Source organism: Uranotaenia lowii, chromosome 3 (genome assembly GCF_029784155.1).
Source record: "Uranotaenia lowii strain MFRU-FL chromosome 3, ASM2978415v1, whole genome shotgun sequence".
In the NCBI taxonomy this organism is placed as follows: Eukaryota; Metazoa; Arthropoda; class Insecta; order Diptera; family Culicidae; genus Uranotaenia; species Uranotaenia lowii.
In genome coordinates, this window is record NC_073693.1 from 165,071,460 (window position 1) to 165,088,666 (window position 17,207).

General features: G+C 33.7%; 1 protein-coding gene across 9 annotated transcripts in view; it reads right to left on the minus strand.

Annotated features, from left to right (window-relative positions):
- LOC129750710 (tetraspanin-18) overlaps positions 1 to 17,207 on the minus strand; it is a 222,641-nt gene extending 205,434 nt beyond the window's left edge. For 3 of the 9 annotated variants that reach the window (XM_055745719.1, XM_055745712.1, XM_055745720.1), the window contains exons 1-2: positions 16,905 to 17,199; positions 3,528 to 3,646 (exon numbers count right to left, since the gene is read on the minus strand). The gene's annotated coding sequence lies outside the window, so the exon portion shown is untranslated. Of the gene's footprint in view, positions 1 to 3,527; positions 3,647 to 16,108; positions 16,224 to 16,849 lie in introns of those variants that run through there. The other 6 variants (XM_055745717.1, XM_055745716.1, XM_055745713.1 and 3 more) reach the window with 6 other exon arrangements.

The window sequence follows — 17,207 nt, forward strand, 5'->3', positions numbered from 1 at the left end:
AAGATTATGAAGTTTGTATATAGATGGATAGAAGATTAGATGAAATGAAAGATGTTGAAAATGAGCGGGTAGAATTTATTTAGAAGCATTATCATCACATATCAACAGGAACAAAAATTTGGTATGTGATGATAATGCTTCTAAATAAATTCTACCCGCTCATTTTCAACATTTTTCATTTCATCTAATCTTCTATCCATAATAATCTTTAGATGTCCCTACTAAAAAGGACATCACTTTTCACTGCTAAGGCCGATAAATTAACAAGTAACAAATATAAATTACGGTGGTTCATCTCTTCATAAAAAGAAACTTTTATTTTATAGTTTTCTACTGACAAATATTCTTAGAGACTGCATCAAAGCAATCGATTGTGGCTCAAAACGCATATTAGAGACTCTTAGAGATTTTAAGCACTGCATAACACCATCAACACCTTTAATCTACTAGAGTCACGTCAGTTTTTCCAAAGAAAACAAATCAACAAGGTTTTGATTAATTTTTTTATAGATGAAGTTATCCTTAGTTTCACGAGAGAATGGAATATAATATATGTCTACTCTTTCTATTCATATTGTAAATGATGTTTTGTTATTGCAGAAACTTAATTTCGTTGAGCGAAGCCAATAATTTTGCTAAAACTGGAAGTTCCCGTCTCGCCTCGTATGGCTATCATGCCCTTATTTCTCCAATTTGTGTACATAAAGCATGGATCATCCAAAATCTGAACGCACTGTTTATTATACCATATCACTCCGAGTTGTCGGATCTGGAATGTTTAGACAGTACTTTGTTCGGAATACTTTCCTCTATCAGTGCTGTAAATTTCATTACGATTCGTTTTGTTCCAAAAAAGTTACACGTAATGGGAGCCGCGAGACGAAAATTAATTTTGGACACCCACGTCAAAAACCCGACGTGGTCTGGTTCACAAATCGTGGAATCTGATTTTGGGCGGCTACCTGGCCAAAAATTTTACAAAGCCACTGGTCGGGGTGATGTCCCCGCCAAGTTCAAATTCGTTTTTGCCGATAAGTTGGCAAGAAAGTGTTTGATCTGGCAAGGTATTTGCATCTGCGGACGAAAAACCCCGGTTTCACGAAGGACCAGTAAAGTTTTTGCCAGATTTGGCGAGCTGCCACTACAGCAAAGAGGTACTAAAGTGGTATCGGGCCAACGGGTGGATTTTGACGAAAAGGACATAAACCCACCCAACTGCCCTCAATTCCGCCTTAACGAAAAATTTTAGGCAATTTTCAAGCAGAAGATGAAGAAGAATGGTAGGACGACTCGGGATGCAACAGAGATGAAGAGAAAACAATACCATTATCATGTTGTTATCATTATATGATAACTTCATTACATTATATTAAAATAAATATTGAAAAAGTTTTGTAATAGACTTATGTAGCATATAACCCTATTGCATGCTATTGCATGATGCTTCGTTTGACGGTATATCTCTTTTGAAAGAACCTGAGAACAGTTTATTGAACAACGTAATGAAATTAGATTAGATAGAGACTAGATTTTTTTCGTTTCACTAAACCACGATCCACTGCAATTTCAGCAGGGAAATTTGACAAAACCATTGAAAAATCATCGTGTAACTCAATCTTAAATCAATTCGGTTTGTTGAGGCTTAGGGGCTCTTTGAAAACAGTGAAAACCAAAATTTCGGTCACGAAAAATTCTCCACAGGAGTCGGGTGCTGGCAAATCAAGTTTTTATTCGCAAAAGAATTACAAACTTTAATGTGCTAGGGACCTGATCACGAGCAGGAACGTTACAGAGTTCATCTGATTTTGATTGAAATTGATTTTTTCACATGTTTTGTCATCTATTAGAACTTATCTATCGCATTGCGTCGGCACCGGCTGTAAGGCTTTCAAGCTCTGGAAATGACAAAATTTGTTTTTGAAGCTCAGTTTAATTGATTGATTCAGCCTTATGCCTAATGGAGACAAATTTTCTGAACCTTTCAACGACCAACAATCGTCCAATTTTTAAATGATCGAAGCTTTAGTTCTAGTTAGATTAATGCAAACATTAGACGAATTTAATGCGGTATGAAAGCTTTATAGTATGCCAAACTAGATATTTGCGATAGGTGGTTTGATTCTTCTCTTTGGAAAACAAATAAGAATCGAGTCCTAGAGTTCTATAGACGCACCTTTCATTTCTGTTTATCTGATATGGCGACCGTCAAAATTGATTCAACGAGAAGAAATAACCTAATTCAATAAGATAGATTAAGATTTTTTAGATTAAATGTTGAAATTACACTCTATTCACTGGTTTTTCATATAAGTTTATAAGGAGTTTCAAACAGGTCTAACCATTTCAATTAAAGGTAATTTAGTTGACTCTTCGGTGTTGTCATTACAATTTTTACTGAACACCTGAAAAAATAAGGTTTTGATAACAATTTAACCGAAATAAACTATTACGAATTGATATAGGGTCAAAAAAGTTGATCCTGTTTTAAGTTTTATTTCGGATACATAACAAAATCTTTACTCATGCCATTAGTTTCTCACAAGCACATTAGCGAATGAGTAGAGCACTAACTTAGCTTGAGGGATTCGCCAGATTGGATCAAGAAATTTATTTAACTTTACTTCCGTATGGCACTTTACATCATGTACCTATCATTTTACATGTAACTTGCCCAGCACGATCACGAATGTTCTAAACAATTAACTTTGGAAAAGGTCGATGCTAAGCTGAGGAATGGAGTTGGACCCAAACACTAGCTGCCCTGGTAGATTTTCCTGGAAAGTGAATTATTTGTAAATAAGACTAAATCCAATGCTCAAAGTCGTATTCTATGGACTTCGCCCATTCACAAAGCCGCACCGGGCATTGTCACTATCCTATACGGTTCCAGAACCGACAATTTGTCTGATGAATGCATGCATATACGGACTTACGTACGTACAAACTAGCAGCCACGGTTGGTCACCAGCACCACACCAAGCCATTCCGATCCATTGTTTGCTAAATGAGTTTGATTAGACATGACCTTTCGGCGAGGGAAAGATCAGTTGTCTTCGGTTTTGCGATACCGGAATTATTACTGGATGCTGCTGGGCTGGATGCAATAAAAACACAGTCGGAATACGCAGCAGAGGTGTTTATCGGTTGTTTAAATAGCATTGTCATAAATGTTACGACATTTTATCGTTTTAATTTAATAAATTCTAACTTTGAGTTAATTTTAAATTTTGAATTTTAAGTCAAATTTATTCATTCTTTTATTTCATAAGTGGAGGTAAAGTTACACAAGGAAACTTTGTAATTCGAATCGCTTGCCAGAAATGAAAAAGTCAACAACCGGAACATAATGAGGCACAATTGGCTGACTGAACTGCAGGTGCCCTATCGCTATCGGCAAACAACCAAAACGGTTTAATGAACATTATATAAAAAAAAAGAACAAAACAAAGCGGCGAGACGCTAAACTGACTTAAACCGTACTGAATGAATGAAAAACAAAAAAAATCAGACCAAAACAGAACACTTACCGAATTGAGTTGATTATTTGCTGGACTCGGCGTCTATAATCCGTATCGTCGTAAATTTTCCTTCCTTTCTCCTGGAACGATCGTCGTTCACTTGTTGTTATCACACAACGAATGCTTCTCTAATAAATGACACACATTTTTTTTGGTAATCAACGGATGAAATGATGATTTTGTCGAAAACTGATTCGTCAATGGAGTATTGATAGCATTTAGTTCGGTTAATTAATTTTTTTGTTTACAATTTACAATGGAATTTGAAATCATTATCAAATTGAAGAAAAACTGAACATAAGAATACTAGCGAATAATTTCAAATGTATAGAACTCTGTTTTAAAAACAACCCTATTGAATATAAACCAATTTTTTTTCTACTAAATGAAGCAGTATTTGTTGACTTCAAAACTTTTAATTAGTTTCATTCAAAAACAAATCAATCCATATATTTTAATTGATTATTAGGTAAAAATAGTCAACATATACATTTTTTTTCATCAAAAAATTTGATTTTCAAAAATCAAAATTAAATAAAACATGTTAAAAAAAATTCTCTTTTTTTCGTTGGTTTTGTGTGATTTGAAGTATCAAAATTATTGACAAGTTTGTGTCTACAGCTTAGAGAAGCTTGAAAGCATGAGGAAACTGGAAATGAACCTATATTTTCATCATAATTTTTGTTCCTTAATGAAAAAGTACTGTCAGTTAGGTTTAAGAGCTACAACCATCTATTTTTTAAAGAAATAATTATCTTTAGTAAGGTATAAAAGATGAAATGTAAACCCTGTAAGTCTAAAGGCATGGTACCTAGCTTTATTTATGTATAATTTGAAATATTTCCGTGACTTGTGGAATGACTTAAACAAAAAAATATTCAAAATTATAGCTATGAGACAGTCCTTATATGTTTCCTAATGTAGGAAAGAGAAAAAATGGTTGAAGTCCGTAAAAACTACAATCGAAAAAGTTCTGAAAATTCAATTCTTAAGCCCCTGTAGTTATGCAATTTTTAAAAATTTGTTAAAAAATTTCTTAAACGTTGTTTATAATATTAAAACTCAAATTTTGTGAATTTTTCAGCAAAAAAAAAATTTAATTGAAGAGAATTAAAAGGATCGCATAATGCAAGCACAATTTTATGTTTCTTGAATCTTTGTACTCTTCAGACCTGATTCCAAAGCAAATCCACTTAAGTTTTAGGAGTCAATATGCATCAATTGATGTTGCAGAGCTGATGATGAAATTTTTTTTTACCTAATCACTAAGTCTCCTGAAGCATAAATGCATTGCGTTTTGAAAATTGATCCTCAAAAGTATTTTAAATTGCAGAACAAATTTCGTTAAAAATGCAGTGTGCTTTTGGAGTTTCCAAAACATTTGAAACACACGAACGAAGAAGTTTTTAATAATGACCAAATATTTCTTAAATTTGGGTTATAAATGCGGATAATTTTAAACTTGTCTAAAAACAAGAAATCACACTGAAAGTTTGACTCGAAATTGATTAAAACTCAAATTTTGAAAGCCAAACTACGCATGAGAAATCTCAAATCAAAATAGAGCTGAATGTTCATACCAAGGCCGTAGAAAGAACCAGCTCATGAGGAGGGGGGGGGGGGGGGGGGTGGGGTTTGATGACAATTTTTTTTCTGAACCATTTTTGCTTGATAAATGCATGCACAAGGTACAAGTGAAAAAAAAAAGTGTTTGTACTAAATACAAATTATTCAGGTTAAAGGTATTTTGCATTATAAGTGATTTTTTTTTTAAATAAGTCCTAGGAGCTACCATTTTCTTTTTCATAAAGCCTTAAAAAATATGGGGACAATTCAGTTGCCCCCCTGAGCTGATGTCCGTGAGTTCGAGGCCAGAAGTAAACATCGAACACAGTTAATCCAGAAAAGTTTTTCAATGACTGGTGTGCCAACTGCATCGTTGATAAAGGTCGCGACACGGTGCCCCACTGGACCGTTATTATAAAAAAAAGTGACCATCAAAACCAAGTATAGGGCTCGATTTCTTAGGTAATTCTACACCTCTGGGCAAATTTTTAAAAAAATCCCTAGTCGAATTTTCGAGAAATCTTGATTTGAAGTTTTTAGGTCAAAAAAACCAATTTTTATATACAGACCCCGTTCGTTTTTGGCAACATTCGATTTTGGCAACATTCGATTTTGGCAACATTCGATTTTGGCAACATCCGATTTTGGCACATGTGCCAAAATCGAACGGTTTTTAGAAACAACATTACCTTTTAGTTTTCGTTATAACAGGACCAATTGAATTCAGACAAACATCATAAACACGTTTTTATGCTCTGAAATGGTGATAAAATGCAACAATAAAAACCAAAGATTTTTAAAAATTTTATAATGTACTCAAAAACGACAAAAAGATGAAAAATTCAAAAAGATAAAAAACAAATTCAAATAAAAGACTGAATATGTCAAAAAACAACTTAAAAATGATGAAGAATGACAAAAACAGCAAACATGACAGTAAGAAAACAAATATTATAAACAAAACAAGAAAAGTGCTAAATGCATCAGAAACATGATGAAAAAATTAAAAAAATTACTACAAATGGTCGAAAATTTACTGAAAACAACGTTTTTGATAATAATCATAGTTATTTTATAAAATTAACTAAAAAACAAGATGAGAAAAAAAACCGTTCGATTTTGGCAACATTCGATTTTGGCAACACAAAATGTACGGGCGTGTTGCCAAAATCAAACGGGGTCTGTACATATATATAAATGAATTTCTGTCTGTCTGTCTTTCTGTCTGTTCCCTATAGACTCAGAAACTACTGAACCGATTTACGTGAAACTTGGCAGGTGAGGGTATTGGAGGCCGGGCAAGGTTCCTATTATGGTTTGGGACCCCCTCCCTAACAGGAAGGGGAGGAGGGGCCTTCCAAACAAAAGACAATTTTTTGCATAACTCGAGAACCAATCAAGCAAATGGTATCAAATTTGGCATGGGGTGGTATTTTGGAACGGAAAATATTTCAATGAATATTAGGTACCCCTCTTTCCTCTCAGTGGGGTGATAGAAAGGGGGGAGGGGGCTACCTTACAATTTTCATATAACTCGAAAACTATTCAAGATATTGGAACCACATTTGGCATGGGAAGGTATTTGGATACGAAAAATATTTCTATGATTATTTGAGACCCCTCCCTCTTTACAGTAGGGAGATATAAAGTGGGGAGGGGCCCCCTTTTTAATTTTTACATAACCCAAATATTAATCAAGCAAATGGAACCAAATTTGGCGGATATTTGGGAACGTGATATGTTCTAATGATTGTTTGAGACCCCTTCCTTCTTCCAGCGGGGAGAAAGGAAAGAGGGAGGGAAGTTCCATACAATTTTTATTGCATAACTTAAGAACTACAACAGCAAATGGAACCAAATTTGACATGGAACGATATTTGGGTACGAGAAATGCTTCATTGAATATTTGGTATCCCTCAATCCTTCAAAAGGGTGGATGAAAAGGGGGAGAAGAGATTTCTCTTACAATTTTCAGTATAACTGAAGATCTGATCAGCAAATTTGAACCACATTTGGCATGTTAGGATATTTGGATACGAGAAATGTTTCTATTATAAATAAAAGCCCCACCATTTTTTCAGCGGAAAGATATAAAGGGAGAAGGGAGCTACCATACATTTTTGTGCATAACCCGAGAATTAATAGAGCAAATGAAATAAAATTTGGTATCCAAAATTTGATCAGTACAAAAAATACTTTTATGAATATTAAGTTCTCACTCCTCCATTCAAAGGGGCGAATGGAAGGGGTTTGGTAGTTCCTTTCAAGTTTATGCATAACTCAAGAATTTACATCGCAAATAAAACCAAATTTGGCATGGGATGGTATTAAGTACATAGGAGGAGGGAGGTGGACCCAATACAATTTTTTTAACATAAGTTCTCAATTTATGCTATAGCATAAATTTATGCATAAATTATGCTATAGCATAAATTGAGAACTTATGTATGTATGTATGTATGTAGATAATCCACCATGGGTGCACGGATTCACCGCAGTTTCGCCAACGTATGTGCTTAATTGCATTCTTTAGATTATTAGTTCGGCCAATCTTCAATGCAAAATACCACATACCCGACACCATGGCTTCGTTTGAACTGTCATGTAATGAATGTATTTCGTGTATGTGTATGTCTTATTTGTAGAACAAGCAAACAGTTTCGCAACCGTATAAAATTCATAACATTTTCAGTGTTATGAATCTTTGACAGGTATTCCGCATGCGTGTAGATACCTGCCCAGCTGGCAACTGATTGAATGTTCTTATATAATATAGTCAATAAATGAAATAGTTATACAATAGAATAACCTTACCTATATACCCGTCTTACCTCAAAACACTCTAAGCTTACCTTTAGCTGTAACCGACCTTATTTAGCATCATAACCATATTTAATCCATCTGATCTAAAATAAACAATTTTTATACCATTAAAAAATTTCGAAGCATAATATTTGAACAAAGTACCGAAAATGATAAATTCAGTTTAAGTATAAATTACTGAGAACAGTAAACATGACCACGCCCTACAAAAATTTGAAACGTAAATGTCGCCAGTGAATAATATTTAAATATAAGTCTCCAGTATCCGAAAAAAGCTGATGACATTCAGCTCGGACTTTTCTAACTCCGATCATATAATTTCATCATAAACAATATTTTTTTTTATAAATGTGCATCATGTAACTGAAACAAAATATCTGCTGGGTGCTAAATATCAGTTGAATGAACATGTAAATGAATTACTGTGAATAATGGTCAGTTATCTGTTATGCTATGGTTAAACTAGTATAATTTAATTCTATGGAAGAAATTTTTTTAATTAATTGTTAAATTATTGAATTTATTTAAATATTTGAAAAATCCCCATAAAATAAAATACGGTCGATATGAATATAACAATGAGATAAAAATCTGCAGACAAACGAAGCTATCATAGTAAAAATATAATGAAAGGAGTATAACATCATTGAGCCAACATCATCTGAGAAAAAATATAAATTACATGTTGAATGAATGTAGGCTGAAACTGAAAAGAATGATTTAAAATACTAGGTATAAGCATCATTGCGATAATTAAAGAAATAAATTATTCATCACTTCACCTACAAGAATTAAAAATGGTTATCAAAATAAATCGGTGGTTATATGAAAAAAAGTATGTTATTAGTTTAATGTGTGCGTAAAACCAGGCTGAAAAAATGGATGGAATGATCATTATGGATACTGATACTGATCATTCAACTTATAAATGTTCCAAATCACCTGAAAAATAAGAAGTCAAATGACCATGTCATGGAAAGGATTGGAATTTAATAAACACGTTCAATACTATAATTTCAGCAGTTTCGCAAGTTTTCCGCATTTCGACTGATAATTCTATAATTAAGTTTTTGAAGTAATTGAAATATAAATCGTGATGAAATCCTGTCCCTTTATCAGTAAAAATATTTGAATTTGTTTACTTTCCAATGTGATGACAATATTGAGCTGCAATTTTCAATAAAATTAAGCTGAGTTAAGCTGAAAATAGTATGTTATTAGCAGTAGAATATTTTAAATTTTGTGTAGGTTGAACAAGACAATAAGAATATAATATGCAAAACATTGACAACAAATATATCATGGAATGATGTTAAGATTATCTGGCCATCTACCTGGACTATCTAATTTGGAATGATGCAACAAAAACATGATAAATATAAATTTTACATTACCTTACATCGATCCAATTTACTTAAGGAATAGGTTAGTTTCATAGCAAAAATGTACCAGCTATATAATTGTTTTTATTTTAAGTTTGCACTTTGTGTTGAATTGTTTCTAGATGATATTCCTCAATTCACTGCAACTTTCAAAAAATTTATAAAGAATATTGTTCAAAATGAAATTTAATACATATTTTTCACGTAAAACGTAAACGCTACCAAGAATATAAATACCTTAAAACAACTGGTTTGATAATTATAGGAAAAAAAGGTCATAAAAAATCGAATGAAAAAAGTTAAGTTGATCCATGGATAAATATCTGTTACTTATCAAATTTGTTAATATTAGGTGAAGTACAACAGTAACAATTGATAACAATACATAATAATTAATGGTTTGGTTGATACAGTGTTTAGAAGGTAAAAAGTGTCACGAGTCGAAAATTTCGGACCATTTGAAAAAAATAATTTCTACATTAATGAAATTCTAGTATCTGATATATGTTTGAATTTATAAAGCGAACTTTTGGTCATATGAGAATTAACGTTGTCCTTGTAACGATGTTATGACATAAGAAGTTATCACTAAATGATAAACGACCTAAAAGGGAGGAATAATGTAGATAGTGTATGAAGAAAGTAAATTGTTAGGTTGTTTATTACTCAGCCATCAATATAGTTATTTTATGAACGATTTCTTATACTTGAAGGAGCACCAATTAGATCAGCTTTCGCTACTGTAATACAGAGTTCGCTCCAAATAGAAAAAAAAAACATAAATACTTAGCTTTTATCGGTTCCAGAGCTTTGCTTAAATAATTCATTCGGCAAAACACACACCACACATGATTCATGCGTGACGAATTCTTTATGTCAGTGTCTCACAGGAGAAAGCGAGACAGGACATTATCTGAGACAAGAATATTTACTTGATACAGCAGGAAAAAAAAGCTCAATTCATCTGATGATGTTTTCGGCAACACTTTAGCCATTTGAGGGAGCGAGACGACACGATTCATCCCCACGCGCATGCGCGTTAGCACTTCAGCACAAAACCGATGTGGAGAAAAAAAAACCGTCTCCCGAGAATGATTTCACGAATTAATTTGAAAATATGCGACCGGTTTTTCACTTTAAAGCACTCTGTTTTTAGGAAGAAGCTCACCCTTAACTCTTCTTCTTAACCCCATTTAGTTTTCAACACAAAACATACCCTTCAAATATGCTTCCGTTCTTTTTTAACGAATAAAACCGGGCTCGTGTCTTAATCTGGCTAAATCGTTCATGATTTAATGTTCTTTTAGATCCTCTTTAGCAATCACCATACGAAAAACACCACAACGTCTTCTGAAGCGCTCTTGGCAAACGCAAGAAAATCACAGCAAGCCATGCGATAATTCAAATTTGCGCTCTCGAAGCAACTTATCGTGGACACCAACTAATGCTTCTGCACCGAGCTCATCCTAAACGAAATTTAATTTCTTTCCACTGTTCAATTCGAAAAAATATTCAACTACTTCGCAAAGCATTCTTTCTAAATTCTATGTAGGTTATCTTCCACTTCAATGTAGCACAACTTTCAATTTTGAAAACGAAAATGATTCCGGCACCAGGGCGATTTTACTTGAAAGCGAAAATGTAATCCGACGCACTGACTAAATTCAACGAACCGTTCGCGACGGGTGCTCAATGAAGACCATGTGCTATAGCATAAATTGAGAACTTATGTTAAAAAAATTGTATTGGGTTCACCTCCCTCCTCCTATGTACCTACTCACTGAAATGTATCAGATGATGATGATGATGTATCAGATAATCATAGAATCATACCAAAATGGTTTTCCATATTAAGTTTTGTCCATTTCTCGGATTTTGTTAAAAAAAAAGTTAAATGTCAGCTTTCCCCTTCCGTTCCTTTATTTCCAATTCTATCATCACACTGCAAGAAAGGAATTGTTTGACGTAAAAAAATTCTCTTCTTAAAATACCATCCCATGCCAAATTTGGTTTTATTTGCGATGTAAGTTCTTGAGTTATGCATAAACTTGAAAGGAACTACCAAACCCCTTCCATTCGCCCCTTTGAATGGAGGAGTGAGAACTTAATATTCATAAAAGTATTTTTTGTACTGATCAAATTTTGGATACCAAATTTTATTTCATTTGCTCTATTAATTCTCGGGCTATGCACAAAAATGTATGGTAGCTCCCTTCTCCCTTTATATCTTTCCGCTGAAAAAATGGTGGGGCTTTTATTTATAATAGAAACATTTCTCGTATCCAAATATCCTAACATGCCAAATGTGGTTCAAATTTGCTGATCAGATCTTCAGTTATACTGAAAATTGTAAGAGAAATCTCTTCTCCCCCTTTTCATCCACCCTTTTGAAGGATTGAGGGATACCAAATATTCAATGAAGCATTTCTCGTACCCAAATATCGTTCCATGTCAAATTTGGTTCCATTTGCTGTTGTAGTTCTTAAGTTATGCAATAAAAATTGTATGGAACTTCCCTCCCTCTTTCCTTTCTCCCCGCTGGAAGAAGGAAGGGGTCTCAAACAATCATTAGAACATATCACGTTCCCAAATATCCGCCAAATTTGGTTCCATTTGCTTGATTAGTATTTGGGTTATGTAAAAATTAAAAAGGGGGCCCCTCCCCACTTTATATCTCCCTACTGTAAAGAGGGAGGGGTCTCAAATAATCATAGAAATATTTTTCGTATCCAAATACCTTCCCATGCCAAATGTGGTTCCAATATCTTGAATAGTTTTCGAGTTATATGAAAATTGTAAGGTAGCCCCCTCCCCCCTTTCTATCACCCCACTGAGAGGAAAGAGGGGTACCTAATATTCATTGAAATATTTTCCGTTCCAAAATACCACCCCATGCCAAATTTGATACCATTTGCTTGATTGGTTCTCGAGTTATGCAAAAAATTGTCTTTTGTTTGGAAGGCCCCTCCTCCCCTTCCTGTTAGGGAGGGGGTCCCAAACCATAATAGGAACCTTCCCCGGCCTCCAATACCCTCACCTGCCAAGTTTCACGTAAATCGGTTCAGTAGTTTCTGAGTCTATAGGGAACAGACAGAAAGACAGACAGACAGAAATTCATTTATATATATGTATATAAAAATTGGTTTTTTTGACCTAAAAACTTCAAATCAAGATTTCTCGAAAATTCGACTAGGGATTTTTTTAAAAATTTGCCCAGAGGTGTAGAATTACCTAAGAAATCGAGCCCTATATTTGGTTTTGTTGGTCACTTTTTTTTTATAATAACGGTCCAGGGGGGCACCGTGCGCGAGTGACACAATTATGTACCGTAATCGACCATAATCGAAATGAAAAAAATGGATTTTGAACGCTTCATTTAGAAAAACTACTTTTTTTCGATTATAGTCGTTTTACCATCATTATGGCATTCGCGACTTTATCAACGTTACAGTTGGCGGATCGTTATTGAAAAACTACATTTTTAATCATTTAAATGAGAAAGCAAATTCTTTTGAACCACAAGCATAACCATTTCAAGCATGGGTAAAAATGTATCAAATATTCTGAAGTAAAAGTAGAAAAATAGTGTTACGGTCCAAATAAGGTTTATTTTCTACTCTTGTAAACTCGATTCAAATTTAAGATTTTAGTTAGAACCTTTGATTTTGAAGAATCTGCAATATACGTTATAATGTTAAATAAAATTTCCAGCTGATTTTTTACCTGAGGATGAAAAAAAAGTTCAGAAATAATCGTTTATTGTTTTATGACTGATAATTTAAATACTGTGATTAAAGTTTTCAAAATCAAAATCTAGATTTTTCAAAAAACAAATTCTTTGAATTGAATCCAGTTCTTATTTTTGAAAATCTAATTCTTACCAGGTTTGTGTTTCGTAAATGACTCTGATGAAATTTAAAATTTTCATTTAATTTAAATTTTAATTTAATAAATTCCTTAAATTTGAATGCTTAATCAAATTCTAATATTGATATTTCAATATTGATTATAAAACTTTAATTTGAGCTAAATCGAATGCGAGTCTTGAATTTTGGTTCCAAGTCTGAAATCTGCATTTTGGACCTAAATTCAAAACCTGAATCTAATGTCCAGATAAGTATTCCTATGAAATTGAAAACCAAAAGCGAAATTTGTGACAGACCCTTAACCAGAAATCTCTTATTTGATTATTAATTTGGGGTTTTCAATACATATATTTTTTAAATTATTTCTTCGTAATTGAATTTGTAAATTAAAATAAAATCTTGAATGATGATATTGTTTCACATTTTTCAATTCCGGACTCATGAATTTTTCTTATGGCTCAAGTCCAAATCTTAAAAATGGTTTGAATTTTAAATATTTAATCTGATTCAAACTTATAATCAAGAACATTAAATTAGATACTTACTAGATATTTTTCAGCAACTGTGTTCATTTTATCCAAACACATAAGCCAATTCTGAATCATATTTGAGGCTACCAAAAATGTTTTATTTTTAAATTTACTACAAATTTTTAGAAAAAAAATGATTTGGACGCAAGATACATAATTCTAAGGACTCAACTGAAAAACGTTTGATTTTGCAAGTAGAGTGAGAAAATCTGGTCAAAATCCGGACAATCGGGTAAGCTTAGTCTAACTCTGTAGGGATTCAATATTTGACTCAACTTTAATAAAAAAGTGAGAAATTTTTTGAAAAACTGTTGTAGAATTGTGGTCCTGGAATGAGATTTCGAGGTTTTGGAGTTGAGATTGTTATTATTGTTACTCTTGAATCATTTTAGTTTTTCATCAAAATCTATTTAGGAATGTCAAATTTTATGTTTAGCGAAAAAAAATGTAAAAAGACCAAATTTTCCATGACTTTTTAAATTAAATTGATAGAAATAACATCACAGAAAACAATCACAGAATATTCGGGCAAAATCACAGAAAGTCAGAATATTTTTTTAAACACAGAATTACTTTTCGGCAACCTTGCTAGTGAACCAGGGTTGGATTTTAGAGGGTTAAACTAACAGCGAAAAGGCTTAGTAAAATAATCAGAAAAAAAATAAAATTTAAATTTTAGAAACACAATTTAATCAGATTTTAGACGAAGATTAACATTCAAATCAATTATTCAGATTCAGAATTAAGATTCAGAATTCAGACTCAGAATTCAGATTCAGAATTCAGATTCAGACTTCAGTTCCAGAATTCAGTTCCAGAATTCAGATTCAGAATTCAGATTCAAAATTCAGATTCAGAATTCAGATTCAGAATTCAGATTCAGAATTCAGATTCAGAATTCAGATTCAGAATTCAGATTCAGAATTCAGATTCAGAATTCAGATTCAGAATTCAGATTCAGAATTCAGATTCAGAATTCAGATTCAGAATTCAGATTCAGAATTCAGATTCAGAATTCAGATTCAGAATTCAGATTCAGAATTCAGATTCAGAATTCAGATTCAGAATTCAGATTCAGAATTCAGATTCAGAATTCAGATTCAGAATTCAGATTCAGAATTCAGATTCAGAATTCAGAATTCAGATTCAGAATTCAGATTCAGAATTCAGATTCAGAATTCAGATTCAGAATTCAGATTCAGAATTCAGATTCAGAATTCAGATTCAGAATTCAGATTCAGAATTCAGATTCAGAATTCAGATTCAGAATTCAGATTCAGAATTCAGATTCAGAATTCAGATTCAGAATTCAGATTCAGAATTCAGATTCAGAATTCAGATTCAGAATTCAGATTCAGAATTCAGATTCAGAATTCAGATTCAGAATTCAGATTCAGAATTCAGATTCAGAATTCAGATTCAGAATTCAGATTCAGAATTCAGATTCAGAATTCAGATTCAGAATTCAGATTCAGAATTCAGATTCAGATTCAGAATTCAGATTCAGAATTCAGATTCAGAATTTAGATTCAGATTCAGAATTCAGAATTCAGATTCAGAATTCAGATTAAGAATTCAGATTCAGAATTCAGATTCAGAATTCAGATTCAGAATTCAGATTCAGAATTCAGATTCAGAATTCAGATTCAGAATTCAGATTTAGAATTCAGATTCAGAATTCAGATTCAGAATTCAGATTCAGAATTCAGATTTAGAATTCAGATTTAGAATTCAGATTCAGAATTCAGATTCAGAATTCAGATTCAGAATTCAGATTCAGAATTCAGATTCAGAATTCAGATTCAGAATTCAGATTCAGAATTCAGAATTCAGATTCAGAATTCAGATTCAGAATTCAAATTCAAATTTAGAATTCAGATTAAGAACGCATAAATGTGCCTTATCAAAATTTTAAAACTTAATTTTAAATCGGGCTTTTAGAGACGAATGTATTAAGGAATTAAATTGAATGGTTCAACTTTCAAAAAGAGTTTTACTGCAAACGATGATCAACTTTCGACAAAACACGTTCCGGAGTTGTTTTGGTTATTGTAACGACATTGTATAATATCAAACAGTACTGCACTGAAGGTTGTTGGTAAACTTTCTACTCTAAATAATCCACAGGTTGGGTTTGGAAAAAGGTTAAAAAAACAATGTTCGTCCAATTTTGCCCTAACTTGAAAATCACTTTTCAGGACTGTTGTTGATGTTGTTTTTCAGCTCTGTGGGGGTGGATCGCATCAAACGCCACGGGGAGGTAGGTTTATTTCACACTGACTGTTGTTGGGGGATGTTTGTTTCTTGAGGCGTCTACAATTTGCAGTCAGACAGTCCAGCAAACGTCGTAGTTATTTTTGATTCCCTTCTTGCTACCCCTGAGCACTGTCACTATTCCGATCTGCCTTTCTTCGTTCATTTACATTAATTGGTTGATTTAATTTCCTCTGCTTTCACGCACAAAAAATACACACACTCGCACTGACACAAACGTCGACTTCAGAATCACAGGGTTTGAAACAGATTGTGGTGTTGTTGTTCTTTCCGATCGACGAGCGCCGTTCTTTTTTTCGTGTGTCTGTTTTTCTCAAATTGATTGAATCAACAAGCAGCAGAAGTATCGTCGATTTCGCACCGCCACTACTGATGATGAGCACTTTTGAGAGGCACGTTTCGTTACGTTTAGCAGCTGGCGTAGAACTTTCGTTTAGTAGGTAGGTATACGAATAATACCGTCTTCGTGCGTTAGATTTCGGATTAATCGCACATAAAATAACATCCATCAACTGAAACAACAAAGATCCATTCCACGAAAACGTATCGACACGGAACGAGCCCCAACTTCACTAAACTCCTTCCTTGGCGAAAGGAGAAATGTCCCAAACCTGTTTTTGCGAAACATTAAACATCACAACCGAATGGCGGGGAAGTTGAAGGAAGGGCGGGGGTTCAACTGCTGAAAGCTTCCTCCCAAAGGCAGAAACACGCGACCGTGAAATGCACCTTTCTTCAAAACAGCACAGCAGAGGGGAGCAAGTTAAGGAGCAGCTAACAGCAGTAGAAAAAAAAACGAACATCAACTCCACTTCAAGAGTCGTTGAAAGCGGGAGTCTTTCGGTCCCAAACAACCTAAGCTAACCTAAGCTAAAGGCTAGGCTACAAACATAAAGTGGCACTGCAAAACCTTCGTAACACTCACGATCGCTGGCCGTTTCGTACCTCTCTAATCTATGAATTGCGCCCAGATGATCGGCCAAACGAACCGTGAAAGCGCTCACCAAGAACTAAAACTTAAACCCCCAAGTCGCGAGATCCGCGTGACTCTCTAGGCACTGTCCGACCGAACTTAGCCACTGAGCGAACTAGTAGTTGCACCTTGTTGCTGTTGTTGTTGCTAATTATCTAAGCCGAGACGACTTGAACGCGCTGAGAGCATAAAACCGGGACCGTACGAACGAACGAAAATCCAAGCGCACAACTTCCTCCGTTGATCTCTGCGAAGGCACTGACTGGCTGAATGGA